This window comes from Balearica regulorum, chromosome 14 (assembly GCF_011004875.1).
Source record: "Balearica regulorum gibbericeps isolate bBalReg1 chromosome 14, bBalReg1.pri, whole genome shotgun sequence".
NCBI classification, from domain to species: Eukaryota; Metazoa; Chordata; class Aves; order Gruiformes; family Gruidae; genus Balearica; species Balearica regulorum.
Window position 1 is genome coordinate 17488832 of NC_046197.1, and position 15787 is coordinate 17504618.

Here is a 15787-nt window from a genome sequence, read left to right on the forward strand (position 1 = left end):
GAGAGCTTCCACCAATTTTAAAAGCTGATTTTATGCAAAAAAAATTTCTGTAAAAAAAATGTGCTTTGGACCAAATCTCCATGATGATTCCCAAACACAGAAGTGCACACATCCTATAAAGAAAGTTGTTGGGCACATACATTTAGAAACAACACTGAATGACCTGCAGCCAGCCAGGACAGACAGACATTTCTTCAGCAAGCTACTCTAAGACCATGCTCATCTTCCCAGCTCTGCATTTGCAGCCAGCCAAGTGAGCTCACAGCTTAGTGACTTTTATTTCGGTCTTTTTTCCCCAAAATCCACAGTGGCACCATATTCATGTTACAGCTCTTAGGACCATCAAACAAACTTGAAGCCTGTTGAAGTAACACTTAGGCAAGCCTCTCGCTGGAGAGAAGCCACCTATTTTATTTCAGGGGCAGTCACTAAGCACATCCAAGAGCAGTTACTCCAGCTTGTGGCTTTCTGGTACCTGATTTCTGCAAAGCAATGTTATTGAGATTGAAGTACAGCGGTGAGCAAATAATAGATACCTCATCAGAAGCAATACTCACTGCAGAGTAGGACACAACTGGAGGGAGACTTTTGTTATTAAACATGCTTAACCATAGGTTGCGTACCTAATAACACCTGACTCGGTCCCTGCTACCATCTAGGCATGACACATTTTTCATGGTGCTCCACAGTCACTGCTTGTGCTGTCATAGGTATCGTCGTGGGAAATCCGCTACGGGTGCGTGACAGCAGAGGTAGCTCATTGCAGGCACAGGAGCTGCAGAGAGGAATGAGGTCCTGGAGCAAACCAGCCACCGCGTTGCTGCAGGGGAGGATGGAGGAGATGATGTTATGGACCTGAACCACAAACTTTCAGCAGGTTTTACTTTCAGAGCAGGGGAGGGAGAGCAGGAGTCTGCAGGCAGGAGAGCCGGGGAATGAGGGCAGGAGATTTGTGCCCACAGCAAAATGTACATCACCTGTGGTGTACCTCACCTGGCTGTGCCTGATCACCCTAAATTATAGCCCCTGCCCTCTGGGTTTTACTTTTTTTTTTTTTTTAACTTTTGAAAAAATATTGTGGAGTTCATGTTCTTCAGCCATCCTACGGGGAAAATGAGGAGGAGGGAAAGGTGCAACTTGAAGTACAATGAAATGAGAGGAAAAAGTGTTACAGAGGGATGTCAGCAGACATAAATTAAAATAATAGCCTTCCTCTTCTGGAGTTAAATAAAGCCAACAGCATGCCCTGCAATCTTGGAACACCTCTCCCCAAGCTGTCCAGACACACTAGCTGGCTCAGGGATAGTTCAAGGATTTAAATGTGGCATATACATACCTATAGATTCTGCTAAAAAGCAATCCTCAACCTAGGTGCTGGGTATAGCTGAGAGAGAGCATCATAATGTAAAAGGAATAATTGTGCCTGGTTATGTCAATTAATGCCAGAGCCTGCAATAACCCCACAATCCCTAAGACCCCCCATCAGTCTGGCGCTCTGAGAGGAGAGCAACTATTTATTTTCCATTGTTTCAGGAGGTTTTTTTCTGGTTTTTGTCTGTAAAAGTTCAAACCTCTTGTCCCTGCAGAGACCTGCAAGGTGTTTCCCTATATATTCTTCACACTAAGGAGTAAAAGCCAGGGCTGTCTCGTAGGGATTTCAGTGGGCAATTCTATTGCCAAGGGAAAACAGACCGAAGCATCCCCAAACTCGCACACAAACTCGAGTGGGTGCCGGAGGAGGGCTCTGCCCGTGGCTGCCGGTGCGGTGGGAGCCGGCAGGCTGTGCTCACCAACAAGCAATCCGCAGCTCAGCCTCTCGCAGGCTCTGAAGTAAAACCAAAGCTACAGGAGGGGGAAGGAAAAAAGAAAAAAAAAAAAAAAAAAAAAGACAAGAAAAAAATCCTCTTTCTGCAGGGTTTTTCTTCAGCTCATTATAGCAACCTGCCTACATGCTTTAACGACGCATAAAGCCACAAGAATCTGGCGCTCATTAAACTGTGTTATTAAACCAAATAAATGTTGAACTGCTGCTTTCTTGTTAGAAAGAAAGACAATATTTCTTCAGCTGACTTTGATGCACTCAGATAGGTTTTCTTCTTTGTACTGTCTGACTCTTTTTTTGTGTAAATGTGTACCCTGCTCCCAGGGGATCACATCTTTCAGTATCTCGCACTCATTCACACCTGCACAAAATAAAGATAAAAAGCTCCATAAGCAAAATTTCCCCTTCTGCTGAATTTTGTGTTTAGGACCTACTGTGGCCACATCACCACCTGCTGCTTCCCCGAAGTGGAGATTGAGCTATTTATATTTATTTTTAAAAAAAAGAAAAAAAGAAAAAAAAAAAGAAAAAGAAAAAAAAATATTAGGTTCTCCTCCAATCCAAACCTAAGCCAAAACCAAACTGCTTTAAACTTGAAAACAAAGCCATGTTTCTGCTATCATCTCACATAATAAGAAGGGCTTTTACCATCCATCATTCAAATTTTAGTAGTATTACTAACAAAATGTGGAAAATACCTAGATCTGAGGTATCAAGACACTTGTGATAGCAAAGTAAGTGACAGCTCTTTTCAAATCCTAGCAGGGAATCCCTCCAGCATGCATCCTTCTTGGAGCTGGGATTTAGCCTTTAGCCTTTAGTCTTTCTAGGCACCAAGTCTGTTCTCGATTAAAGCCAACACTTCAGTCCCAACCTAAACTTCCATAAGTACAGTACTTTATTTCCTGCTATTCTTGCAGCAGTGAGACAGAAACCTTTGCGTTACGACAGCTTAAACCAACGAACTTGATGCTCCCAGATGCAATTAAGAGACAGGCAAAAGCTGAAGAGTCAAGTGCACCTCTCCTGTGCCGAAGCCAGTGCAACCTCATGCCTGGCATTTAGGTCTCCAGTGATACCCAGATGCACTGTCAGTAATAAGGGACTCCTCTGAGGGCTGGATGAAAGACAGGAGGGATGCAGAATTATTGGGATGACACATCCACCACATTCTTCAATTTTAATTGGGGTTTCACAGTAAAAAAAGCTGAGTTGTCCCAAATAAGGAAGTTCAACTGTTTCTTGGAAAAAAAGAATAAAGCGAAGACCCATAAAAAGCATGCTGTAACTGAATTAGTGAATATCAGAAAACCTAAAACTAGTCTATCAACAGCTCTGTGTGTCAGCTCCACTCCTTCACGTGCCGCAGCCCTTCTGTTCTGCAGCACTAGAATTGCAGGGACCTGGAGCCACCCCCACAGGCACAACCGCGTATCGGTGACGTACACAGCATAAACCACAGCCTGCATCTTGTTCAGGCAGAGGACTGCGGTTCAGAAACATATTGTTATCATCTAAGTCAACCAATTCCAGCAACTCGCTTGGAAAATACCACCCACATTCTATAAAAATTCAGATTTGAGATGCAGCCCACAGAGATTAATGAGGGTTTGAATTTATTCCTCAAGAGCTTCTAATAGTTTTATTTTTCTGCTATACCACTATAATCTTCCTATACCTGAAGGTTGCTCCCATACTTCCAGCTAGGGAAAGGGCTTGATTTCACAGCTAATAAAACTTGCATTCAGGAAAATAAATAAATAAAGCAATTGCTATTGCTCAGGCTGTATTTTACCACAAAGCTTAGTTACGTAAATTGGTGTGTAGTGGACAAACTGATGGGTGGGTGATATTTTTCTCAGTTGAAGCTTCTGCGATGCGCAGGTGGGCCCCGTGCGAGGCACGAGGCAGGGCAGCGCGGGTGCACAGCCCTCCCGTCCCCGGCACTTTGCAGCAGGCTCCGTAAAGCTGTACGCTATGGGGAGGGTGTTCCCTGCAGAAAGCTTTTTGCTCGAGGTTTGAGAAGCGAGGTCAGGAACCATAAAGCAGTGGCGGCAACCAACAAGACCCTTCCAGCATTCCGCAGCTGGACAGACCTCGTGCTGATGCCTCGCCACTCAGGCCGTAAACCTTGCTGAAAGCCATCCCACTGAGCGTGCCCATTAAAAGCAATCAAGCACACTTCTATGCTTACCAGGCACTTCAGTACCAGTACTAAACAAGCATGTTAGTTTGGGCAGAGCAGGCTGGAAAACATCTCTGTGAATTTATATTTTACCCTGTTATACTACGGACATAGACAAGCTCTAGCGGAGAACCAGGAATTTGCCTTCCTCTGATAATTTCATTTTTTCCAAGTTTGAATTGGACATGCTGGGAGAAAGGAGGGGAAAGAACCCCAGTATTGCCTGAAAAGCCAAATCACCTTATTCTCACAAAGATAAGAAAACCTGTCTGTCCTCCGCACCTCCTCTCACAAAGAAAAGAGAGAGCATTTACCTTCACTTAGCACTGAATATCTCCTGTTACACATTTCTGAGTTATTCCAGTACCTATAAAGCTGTAGGAGAGAAAACACATTCTTCCTCTCTATACATGTCAGAGGTTAGACACCCTTAAATAGCTCTCAGGACTGTTCCGTAGACCAGGACCAGAATGACGGTGCAAGCCATCGCTGTCTGACACTTGTGATATTCCTGTTTCAGCGTGTGCATCTGTTTGAGTTGCACTGTGCATAATTCAGCTCAATTGTACACATTTCTTGGTTAATGTACTCAAAATAAGCATTACTCAGCTTGATGACTAGGTCTTCGCTTACAGCCATCTGGATGGTTTATTTTAGAAAGTGATTTGGAAGAATAGTGCTTTATTCATAATTATTACGAGGGCTCCGCGAGAACACGAGGGCTGCAGGGATCCAGCTCCTTGGCTTGTCTTTCTCTCCTTAGCCTCCAGCTTCAGGTTTGCCTTAGCAGTTCCCACATTTTTTTGAAGGAGGAAGATAGCATTTATCACTAACCACAACACGGTCTCATCATCAGACTTTGAACAGCAACACCGTAAAGGCCACCTGGCTCCAGAGATGATTCACCACAAACCCACCTACGGAGAGTCACCTCTTACACACCACCAGCACGTGTCGACCTGCACGGAGCTGCAGCCAGATAACACAACTACGCTTAATATTGATGCCAATTAATGTCCAAACGACTCACTCAGACCTTTTCTGGAAGTGCCACCTTTCGGTGTACCGCTTGCTGTGGCTGGAGCTGTGCCTGGCAATGGCAGGCTCGGGGTGCCACCACCACGGGTCTGAGAGGCTGCAGGCCTCCTGCAATGCAAAAAGGGAGAGGCACTGTAAATTTAGGAGGGGTTCTTACGTATCTCAGCCAAGCCTCACAGTACTTAAATGATTTACTGTTTGTTTGCCGCGTTATTTATTGTGTCCCTTTTGCCCACACGTGCAAGGAACATGAGCTAGTGGCTCTGCCACATATTTCATATATCATCCTAGCTTAAATGATTTCTTCCAATTTTCCTCCGAAGGACAGATTACCATGCTGTTTTCAAGGTAAATATGTTTTCCCTTGGGTGCAGAGGTTCCCTTGGGTGAAAAGGTCTCAGTCAACCTCTGGAGAGGGCAGGAACATGCCCAGTAGCCATGGCGAAATGAGCTGAAATTATCACAGAAGGTCACTGAAAGAGTTTTTATTACAAACACGGTGCTGGTCACTGTGAACGAGCAGCTCTCTTGCTAACCACAGGGTATTACACACCCAGAGGGTGACCACAGGGTGTTTACATGGCCCGGAGGGAATTGCTGGACCCTCCTGCAGTGGTTTTCTCCTTGGAAGAGGCCACGGGCACTGCGGAGCGTTTCCCTTCTCTGAACCGCTGAAGGTTTCGGGGACTGGCTTTGCTGCCCTGCGCCGGCTCCTGCCGTGTGGGGCAAAGCCTCTGCACTGCGCGTTTCCCCCGAGCCAACGCTGCCTGTTTAGAAAACCTTTCCATCTGTAATTACTGCACAATGGGACGAAGCGAGGGTGCTTTGATCACATATTCATTATATCTCCCCTGCTTTGAAGATAACTCTGCAGAGTGACAGCAGCTGTTTTAATCCCCAGGTGGTGCCAATAAATACAGGAACTGGTAGTTTAATACAAAGCTATCTGTGGTCTCATATTCCTTTAATAGCTAATAATAGAACAAAACTACAAAATATAGCAATGATCCCACAGCTGCAAACTACCCATTAAACCAACGCAAGACGTGTAAAGGATGGCTGTTAGCACCCTCAAAGCCAGTGAATCATCCAATGCCCTCCCATCTGCACAAAGGATTGCAGATTTCATTTATTTCTCCAATACCTGTCAGAGCAGAAAAAGAAGTGCATTTTAAAAGGGTATCAAAAATCATCACTGTCAGGACCAGGATGGAAGCTCTTAAATTGTCAGATTTCACAGCAGAGACTGCATCATGACACTTCTGCAGGTCTTTCATAATCCTGCCATGTCAGAAAGTTATGGGGCTGCTTGCAATTTGATCTGTAAAGGAATTGCTAGTTGGGAAAAATAAGCAAGGCCACCCATTATATTTCAGAAAGAACAAAACAAATCAAAAATATAACAAGACAGAGGATAGATTAGGCTTGCTGAAACAGATGGATATTCCCTCAACTACATTGCCAGCCTCGGGAAGACACACCAGCGTCTTTCCCACTGTGGATTTTAATAAGAGAAACAGAAGCAAATAAGGAGGGCTGATAGCGTGAGTCTGCAAAGGCGTCTGTAATCTCAAGTGAGGCATTTTTTTGCCTATAGTTCTCACTGTGTGGTCTCCAGGGATGTGTTCTTAGCCAGCATTAATTGGCATGGAAAATCAATGCAGCCATGTGTATAAGCTGAGGTTGTTGTCTGGGTCTTTCTTTTCCTTCCCCTTCGCTTGCATAGAGGTGTTGTACACTGACAAATTGCTTCTTGGGGTGATCTGTGCTAACTCCACAGTCCCTCCAGTAAACTAAATTTTCTTTCATCCCCTCCGGTGCAGAGGCTTATGAAGGCAGTCGTGATTCCTGGATCCCTGCCTTTGGCTACACCTGTGATTAATACCATTCCCGGAGTCTTACAGACAGGATTTTAAGAATATGGTGGGAGAAAACTTGAATTTGTCAGGCCCCAGGAATCTGAAGTGTTTTGAGTGACACATCTTTCCTGAGTGGCATTAGATTATGCTCATTGATTCATTATTTTATCCGGACTTTATATTTCAAACAACAATCCTTTAGGGGTCCCTTGTATCCATTTTTTGTTAAACATGGAGAAACACACTTGTGGTCTTTTGCTGCTCTTTCTCTTGACACTCCATCCCTTTTTGTCTCTACCTTCCTGCTTATTTTTCTCTTATTTAAACCTGAGAAGTTTACTTATTTATTTATTTATTTCTACTCACTATTTCACTTCTTTCCTTTGGGTGTTTGCTTTTCTCTGGTGCTGGAGTGAGCATCCCAGAGAGGGCAGGGCTGAGGTCACGCTGTCCCGGCAGAGTGGTCCCCTCCTGCAGGACCTGCAGGATTGAGTACCGTTCCTTGCTTTTTACCGGAGATCTATTAAAGGCTGAAATAACAAATGTGACTCTCAATCATGCTGGTGTGTAACACACACATTCAAAAAAACAGCTGGGGGAGTGAGGCTGGTAGGAGATGTGGGCAGAGGAACACAGGCAGCAAGTCCCAGTGCGGCTCGGCCAAGGGCCAGACACCCGTCAGCTCACCCTGTCCCAGCCGTGTGCTCCTCGGCAGCGAGTTACCACATCTTCTTCTGGAAAAAACAGCAGTGCAATCAGCACAGGGTTAGAATATCCCTTGCAGAAATCATTTTGCTGTCTGTATTCTGCAGGACTGTCTGTGGAGAACTGACTATTACCACCGCAGGACAAAAGGGAAGATAGACACCTACCAAGAACAGATGGACATTCAGCAGCAGACATCAGATAAATCTAGAAGGCATATTACATAGATCCCAGCAAATCTGCAGCATAAATCAGAATTGTGACCATCCTGTATGTGGTTAAGAGGGGGCTACATTGACCTCTATCTTTGCTCTCAGTGGTTTCTCCAGTCCAGTGTCAGAGGGATTTTCCTGACAGTAGCAGAAGCGGATTGGAACCCACAGTTCAGATGAACAATATAAACAGGGAAACGATAAAATTGGTGTATGGGTTGCATTTACAGGGGAGTAAGAGCAGTAACGGTGGTGTAGCCAGGATGGTGCAACTCCACAAACAAGAGTTTGTAAGTGTCCCGAGGAAGGGACTTTCTACTCAAAACCTTGTGTTTTCCCAGAATTATCATCTGGTCTAGAGAAATTTGGTGTCAGTCGTGGACAACACTTGACGCAGGCTTAAGCGAGTGTTAATCCTCAACTCTTGTCATGAGAAGCGTTGTCCTCATCGGACGCTGCTGCAGGCACAGGGCGAGGAGCAACACGTCCAGCCTTGGCTCTCTGATGCTGCAAAACAAAGGACAAAATGAATCTGACTTAATGACACTATCCAAAGAGAAAGTGCTCATGTCTCTGAGGATTTAAATTATTCTATCAGACATTGCTCCTGGCATGAACTGTTGGCATGGAGACTGATGTGGAAAGTAATACAACATAAATAAAATATTAATGACATGGGAGAAACCAGCCGTGATTTAAAGGGATACTGAGCTGCCAACCAAGCTACAGTTCGGAGTTCATCCTGCAAACAACAGGGAAAACTATGATTAAAGCTCTAAAGGGCAATGGGGAACAGTCCCATTCTGCCAAAGTCTTCTGGCCATCAAAAACATTCAGAAAAGTCTGGTTTGGCAGAGCGATGACATGAAAAGCTTCCTAAAAATGCTTTTCCTTTTTTCTATACAGAAATGAAAAGTAGGCTCCTGCATCACGAGCCGCAGGGCCAGGTCAGCAGGCTGTGGCACATGGCTTAGCAGTGCACCAGATACAGCACAGCACGCACCGAGATCAGAAGAATGCTGTCACAGCTCTTGCCTCACAGTCTTCACAAGAAAAACCAATACCCAGAGGGGAGGAGACAGGACGTTGCTGAGGTGGGGTGCCGAGCGCCGGGAAGTATTGCTGATTTTATTAGCATGGACGTAGACTGAGAGATTCAGGCTCAAATCCCTGTTTCAAGAAGAAAAGTGTTCCAACAGGTTCATCTAAGCAAGAGACTAACCCCAGATTAGCAAAAGCAGTGTTAGGGTGTTCACTGGAGGGAGGAAAAGGCAGCATGAAAAATATATCCCGGTCTGGCACACCCTGAGCAATCACCTTTCCCAGTAGAAATGTGGCTTTTAGTGGAGCACTCCCAGTTTAAGAAAATTTTTCTCCTGCAAAGCTATTGCAATTTCCAACAATCCCTAATTCTGAATTCTCACGCTAAATTATATTTGAAGTCACACACTTCCAAAGCATGCAACGATAATTAGCATTTGGCACAACCTAGAGCACGATGCAAAATACTAAGTGAAATCTGATTCTTATATGAGCTTTTCACAGGCTCAGATAATTGCAAAGCTGTTGATAAACTGTTGGAGAGAGTCAGCAGAGGGGCAGAAATGATGAGAACGGTTCCTGAGCTGGTGTAACCAACACAGAGCTCAGAGTCAGACCAACTTTATTGAAACAGCGGATTTACATCATTGGACATAGAGGCAGAATTTCATCCCAAAACAGCACATTTCTTATTAATGTCTAAAAGAATGGGAATTAAGTCCTTTCCACTCGCATCCCTTTTCTCTTTGCAAGGCTTTGTGATCTGCATCCTCTACTCTAGATCCTCTTACTGGTTGTATGTAAACAATATGAAAAAACAAATACATTTTCTGAAGCCTGATAATTTGTCATTTACATAAATCATAAAAATTTCTCTTGCGTGAATTGGAAGAGGAAGACTGAGTGGTTTGGGAATAATGTAAGTCTATCTGGACTAAATATCTGAGAGAGAGCAGGAGATGAAAGACTCCCAGATACAATTCAAAGTATTAGTCATAATTTAAAAGCCCTGTCTCCAGGAGATAAAATTGTCCCAAGTAACTACTATAAATGCTGAATTTCTGATACAGAACTTACAGCACTTCTTATTGAACGCTCTGTGCATCACAGAGCAACATCACAAAGTGCTACTGGAGGAGGACATTATGTTGGGTGACAGTGGAAACCGAAGCATAATCACTGGCGATTTGCGTACCGTCATTAACTTGCTATTCAAAATGAACCAGAGACAACTGAGAGAATCACGTCCTCCAGAGCCACAGGGCAACTAATTCAAGGGCCTTTTTCTGTTTGCAGGTACAGATAAATCAACTGTGTGTTTGTGCATGTGCAAAATTTGTCACAGTGCCTTTTGCACAAACTTGTGTAACTGTATCTAAACTATTTTAAGCATAATCTGATTCTAGAAAGTTTACACAGACAAAGAAATCACTAGGAATTATTATTCTTATTCTTATTATTATATTGAGACAATATACATGGAACAAACTAAGTTCACATTTCTATCAGTTATTCAGTGAATGAGAGCCAATGTTTGGGCTGTCCACAGCTGTATCAGTTTATTACGCACTATCTAGAAAGCTGCATGAGGTGCTTATTGACTCATGGGGATGTGGGGAAATACAGAGAATGGTGTGGAAGTACTCATTAAAGCGTTTAGCACATGCACCTATTGTGCTTGTTTTCCTTCTATTGTCTCTTGGGCAAGTCAGGAGGCTGGGCCGTTCTCCGAGAGAGGATGTGTGAAGTCAACATCAAAAATATTTTCCTGGGAAATGGATGCTGCATTTATAAACAAAAGTGCTCTCAGTCAGAGGCCAAGTGTCCTCATTGCCTGGTTAACGTCACCTCTGCACCTTCCACCGTCCCTCTGAATTCTTCCCACAGAGTATAAGCCTCCTGCCTTACTTGCTGTGGATGAGCATCTGCAAAGGGCTTTGCTTCGCAGTAGCGATGCTGAATACCTATTTCTCTATAGCTTCTCCATATAACTCCCCTCTGAGGACTCTATATTTTAGACTGAAACTGTCTTTATTCAGAAATAACTACTCTGCAATTCTCACGTCATTGCAGAAGAACAAGACAAAGAAAACCAGGATGTCTTATTCAGAGCACCTGTCACTTTAAAAAAAAAAAAAAAAAAAAAAAAAAACCACAAACCACAAAAAAACCCCAACCCAAAAAGTAATGAAGAAAAATTGCCCAATGAAAACAAATACCCACTCGTGGTGCTCATGACCCCTAGCCTGACCACGCTTCTAAGAAAGGGTCCTTATCTCCCGGTGCCATGCACTCCCCTCTTCTGCCGTGTCCCTACGATCTTCCTTCTCCCTGTGCCCCTTGCCTGCTCACAGGCAGTGCAGTTCCCTGCGCTGTAAGCTCCGGCGAATCCTAACGAACATGCTGGTTTTGGCTGGGGTAGTGTTAATTTTCTTCATAGTAGCTGGCAGGGGGCTATGTTTTGGATTTGTGCTGGAAGCAGTGTTGATAACACAGGGATGGGTTCGTTGCTGCTGAGCAGGGCTTACACAGAGCCAAGGCCTTTGCTGCTCCTCACCCCACCCCACCAGCGAGTAGCTGGGGGTGCACAAGGAGTTGGGAGGGGACACAGCTGGGACAGCTGACCCCAGATGACCACGGGGATATTCCATACCATGTGGCGTCATGCCCTGCAACAAAACCAGGGTGGAGGTTGGTGGGGGGCGGGCTGCTGCTCAGAGACTGACTGAGCATCAGTCCTTTGGTGGAGAGCAATTGTTTTGATTTGCATCACTTGTCTTTCTTGGGGTTTATTTATCTCTGTTTGTTATTTTCCTTTTCTATTATTGTTATAATAATATTTCAATTCTTAAGCTGTTTTTATCTCAGCCCACGAGTTCCCTCACTTTTACCCTTCCAATTCTCTGCCCCCATCCCGCTGAGGGGGAGCGAGCGAGTGGCTGTGTGATGCTCAGCTGCTGGCTGGGGTTAAACCACAACACTACCCACTTGAGATACTAATCCCACTCAGATCAGTCTTCTTGTTGTCATCATGCTATCATGTTGCAGTATATTTCCATTACTATAGCTTCAGATGTTACTTTATTCTCATTAAGTGCTAGCAAGCTCATTTGTGAAGGCACATGCAATTAGGTAAACAATTATAAACACATTTATAATAATTCACCTAGGATGCAGAGCATTAGGCTGCTCAGGAAAAGCTCATTTCCAGGCAGGTGGGTCTCCACAGCACTGGTGCCTTCTCACTGTGGAAGGCAAAGGCGATTAGAGATGGATACCTGGGAGGAATGATCCCAGCTGTACTCCCAGCCTGACACGTTTTTCTCCAACAACTTCACTGGACGCTGAAGACAGCCAGCACAGAGGGCAGTCCCTCACTGCTGACCCTGGGGACTCGTACAGTCCCCGTGATGTATTGTTCTGGAGCACGGCCCCGTAGGAGTGTATTTTCCTAGCTACCATCTGCGGCACTGGGCAGAGCATCAACAGCATCCATTGGAGGAGCTGTTGATGAAAATCATGTACATGGCAGCGCTAAAATGTAATATTAGCACTGGAAGAGAAAAGCTGCAAATATTTTTGAACAGCAACAGCAAGGCACGAGTGTGCGAGAAGCGCAAATGAGCAGTCTCAGCAGCATCTCCTATTTTTCTCAACTGCTTTGTAACATCACACAAAAGCAAGATCTTTCAGCAGCACTACCAGAAACTATTCCCTAAGTTGCCTGCTGAGCAAACCTGAGACACTCACCAGCCCCAGGAAACCCCCAGGAGTCAGCTGCCATCCGCTTCCCAAACAGCATCACGTACCGCTCTCTTCAGGAACTGCAGTAGTGTGCCATTTTTAAACCACGGCTCAAACACCTTAAAAGCACCCACGTTTCATCAGACTTCTCCACAGGAGACCTGCCTGGAGGAATTTAGAAGTTATTTGCATCCCTCCTTCCACCCCAGCCCTAGGGCTGTCTGCTGTCACCTGGAGGTGCAGACACCGCCAGCGTGTCTCCCCTGCCCTCGTGCTAGCTCAGTCACCAATGGTACCAATGAAGGTTGCCAGCTGATTTTGTGCAGAAGTAGAAGCCCTTGTGTAGTTTCTGTCAGCTTTGGCTATGACAGAAGTTATCATCAGCTGAGGAGTCGTAGCAAGCACCAGGTGGGGATGGTTTCTGCAGCTGTTTCAGTGAGGTCACAGCAGACCTCCTGGCTGTGCCCTCTAAATGTTTCTCTCATTGAACATCCAAAAGCTGAAGGGCTCAGACACATTCTTTGCCCCTCATTTCATCTCAGCTGACCCAATAACATACAAAGGGAACCCATTTGCCTTTTGAATGCCAGATTTTGCAACCATGGCGATGCGCAAATGTGTTTCCTTCCCCCCTTCTCAGCGAAACAAACGAAAATACAAAACCATAAGAAGAGAAGAAAAGTTTGCGTGCTCAGTGAATCTGGCAGTCAGCAGGCGGTATCAGCTGTGAAGGACTCGGCAGAAGTGTCCAAAAGCGCCTAATACAAATTCACTACCAGGGACTGACAGCTTCGAAGATTCATGCATGTTAATGTACTCAGCTGAATTGCTATAGGCTTGGCTCAGCTTTTAAGACTTGCTACAAGCTGCCAAACAACCAACCCTGCCTGATTAGTTACAGTCATTCCAGCGCAACTTTTTGAGTCAGAAGAATTTAGGCTTTCTATTGCAGAAAATGATAGTTCTGCTTTGTACGAATAATGCTTGTAGGCAAGGAAAAGTCAGAACCTGAGATGAACCTCACTGGATTTTTCACCTCATGCACCCCCTGAGCTACACGGGTTTGTTTTCTTTAATGAGAAAACGCTAATACTTTATAGATACAAGCTTCTTCACAGCAGAACAAAATGTTCACATCTTTAATTAAACAGGCTCATGTAGTCTGTGGCTCACTTCGGATGTTCATCTCACTGATGATTACCACCCTAGTCTTTTCACACACCATTTCTCCAGGTGATTGCAGCCTATTTTCTAAAGGAAATGTAAAAGTCTCCTTGAGACATGCAACAAAATTCCTCCAGGTAGATAGGAAAAAACTTCCAAAACTGCTCTGTGACTGCTCTCCAGTGAAAGCTGTGCCTTTCCTTTCATGCTGGTCTGTTTGCATTGCAACAACAGAGCTGCTCTTCACAGAAATTGCAGTGTTTCACTCTCCCACATCCAGTTTCCCTTTAGTGTGTATTTCCCTGCCACGGATGCAAGGCGGCAGATGTGCGGGTACCCGGGAAGGCAGAGCGGACGCTGCGCTTCATCCCCCAGCCCACCGGCGCGAGTGAGCGGCTTGGCTCCGATGCCACTGCGACTCGCCCGCAGGCTTTGAGCCCCACACTTTTGACAGTGAAAGGTAAAGACGACGGCTCTTCATGCACTGCCTTAGTCATCACGGCAGAAATCATTTCCGTCTCCGTGTACCCACCAGGAATAGCTACAGGAACATACTGGCAGCATCCTGTTGTTTCTGAAAGAGAACTGCCCCACAAGAGCTTTCACATGTTACCTCACTCCTTTGCTATCCAAAGCGTCCGTCTGTCCTTGCTGGCTGGGAGAAGCTTTCTGGACACAGAGAAGGGCCCCGGGCTGTCCTGGTGGCAGCGGGGCACAGTGCTTAGCCACGCTTACTCTGCTCCTCGCAGATCGCCAGGCACATCGCTGGCTTTCGAACCACCGTGTTTTACAGGAGGTGTGCGTGCGGGTTTGGAGAGGACGCCCAGCTCTGACACAGGGTGAACGTGGGGATCCTGCTCTCCCCACCATCTGTCCCACTGACAGTAACCTGCTCTGCTGTGGCAACTCCTTTCTCACCGCGCAGCCCCCAAACTTGCAAAAGCCCACAAACAAATGCAATTCAATAACGAGGAGCTGAAATGCGCTAACGCGCGCTTCAGTGTAGAAGCTGCTGTTGCTAATAGAGGCAGACGCTCCATTTCCATAGAGGCAGTTTCCTCGGTAACTGATGCCAACACGGGGCCTCATCCTGCACGGTGCTGACTGCTCAATGGGAGCAGAGAACCACGTAGGAGGTGCTCAGCGTCTTTCCATAAACGCCCTATTAAAAATAGGCAGTGTCTGTAGCTGTTTCGAAAGTGGAGTTTGATTTCCCTGTAGTGTGAAATAGTTACAGGAAGGAGGAAAACATTCCCCCATCAACAGGACATTTCAACAAATGCTCTGATAGGAGAATAGTCAGTAGTCTGCAGCACACAAGCAATGTCACGCCTTTAATCTCACATTTTAATATATCATGGTGACTCTTTGCTGCTGTTGGCCATTAGCTTCAATATCAAAGAGTAGAAACCCCACAGGAGTTAAATAATATTAAGGAATTTATCTGGGCATTTATCAAATGACACGTGGGCCACACAGCTCAGGCCCTCCCTGTGTCCATACTCACCTGGGGATCCCAAGGGATCCCTGAGGGCTTTTCTGCAGCAGTGGAAAACTGTGGAAACTCATTCTGTTGTGACATGGACACATTCACAACATGGGATTCCCTGGGTGCAGAGGTCCCAGGGGTTACAGGGGCAGAAATGAGCAGGTGGAAGTTGGGAGGTGTGACACATCCTGCCATTTCGGGGCTGTGGGTCCCAAACCCAAGTCTGCGCCTGGTGACAGGATCTCCAGCCATCTGCAGACCACCGCAGCCGCCTGAGCGTGCCGAGCCCCGCCGCTCGCCCAGCACATTTTCCACCCGCCCCAGGGAGGAGGCGGCTGCCCACAGTGCCCCAGGCTGGCAGCCGCAGCCTGCACCCCGCGGGTCACGAAACGCACGGTCCTGTGCTCGTCAGATTACCTGGAATATCCTGCTCTGGGTTAGCCCAGCCCTCCGGAGGCAGCCGAGGTTGAGGAAATCACAGCTCACGCCCCATCCTTGACTGGTCCCCCAGCCAGCAGCAGGCACAAA

At 45.9% G+C, this 15787-nt stretch overlaps 1 long non-coding RNA gene across 4 annotated transcripts in view; it reads right to left on the bottom strand.

Annotated features, from left to right (window-relative positions):
- Nucleotides 1-429: 429 nt before the first annotated feature.
- Nucleotides 430-15787, bottom strand: part of LOC142603838 (uncharacterized) — a 44454-nt gene continuing 29096 nt past the window's right edge. Inside the window, exons 6-8 of one of the 4 annotated variants that reach the window (XR_012837716.1) lie at nt 8050-8328; nt 5044-7434; nt 430-2183 (exon numbers count right to left, since the gene is read on the bottom strand). This is a non-coding gene — a long non-coding RNA (uncharacterized LOC142603838). Of the gene's footprint in view, nt 2184-4631; nt 8329-15787 lie in introns of those variants that run through there. The other 3 variants (XR_012837715.1, XR_012837718.1, XR_012837717.1) reach the window with 3 other exon arrangements.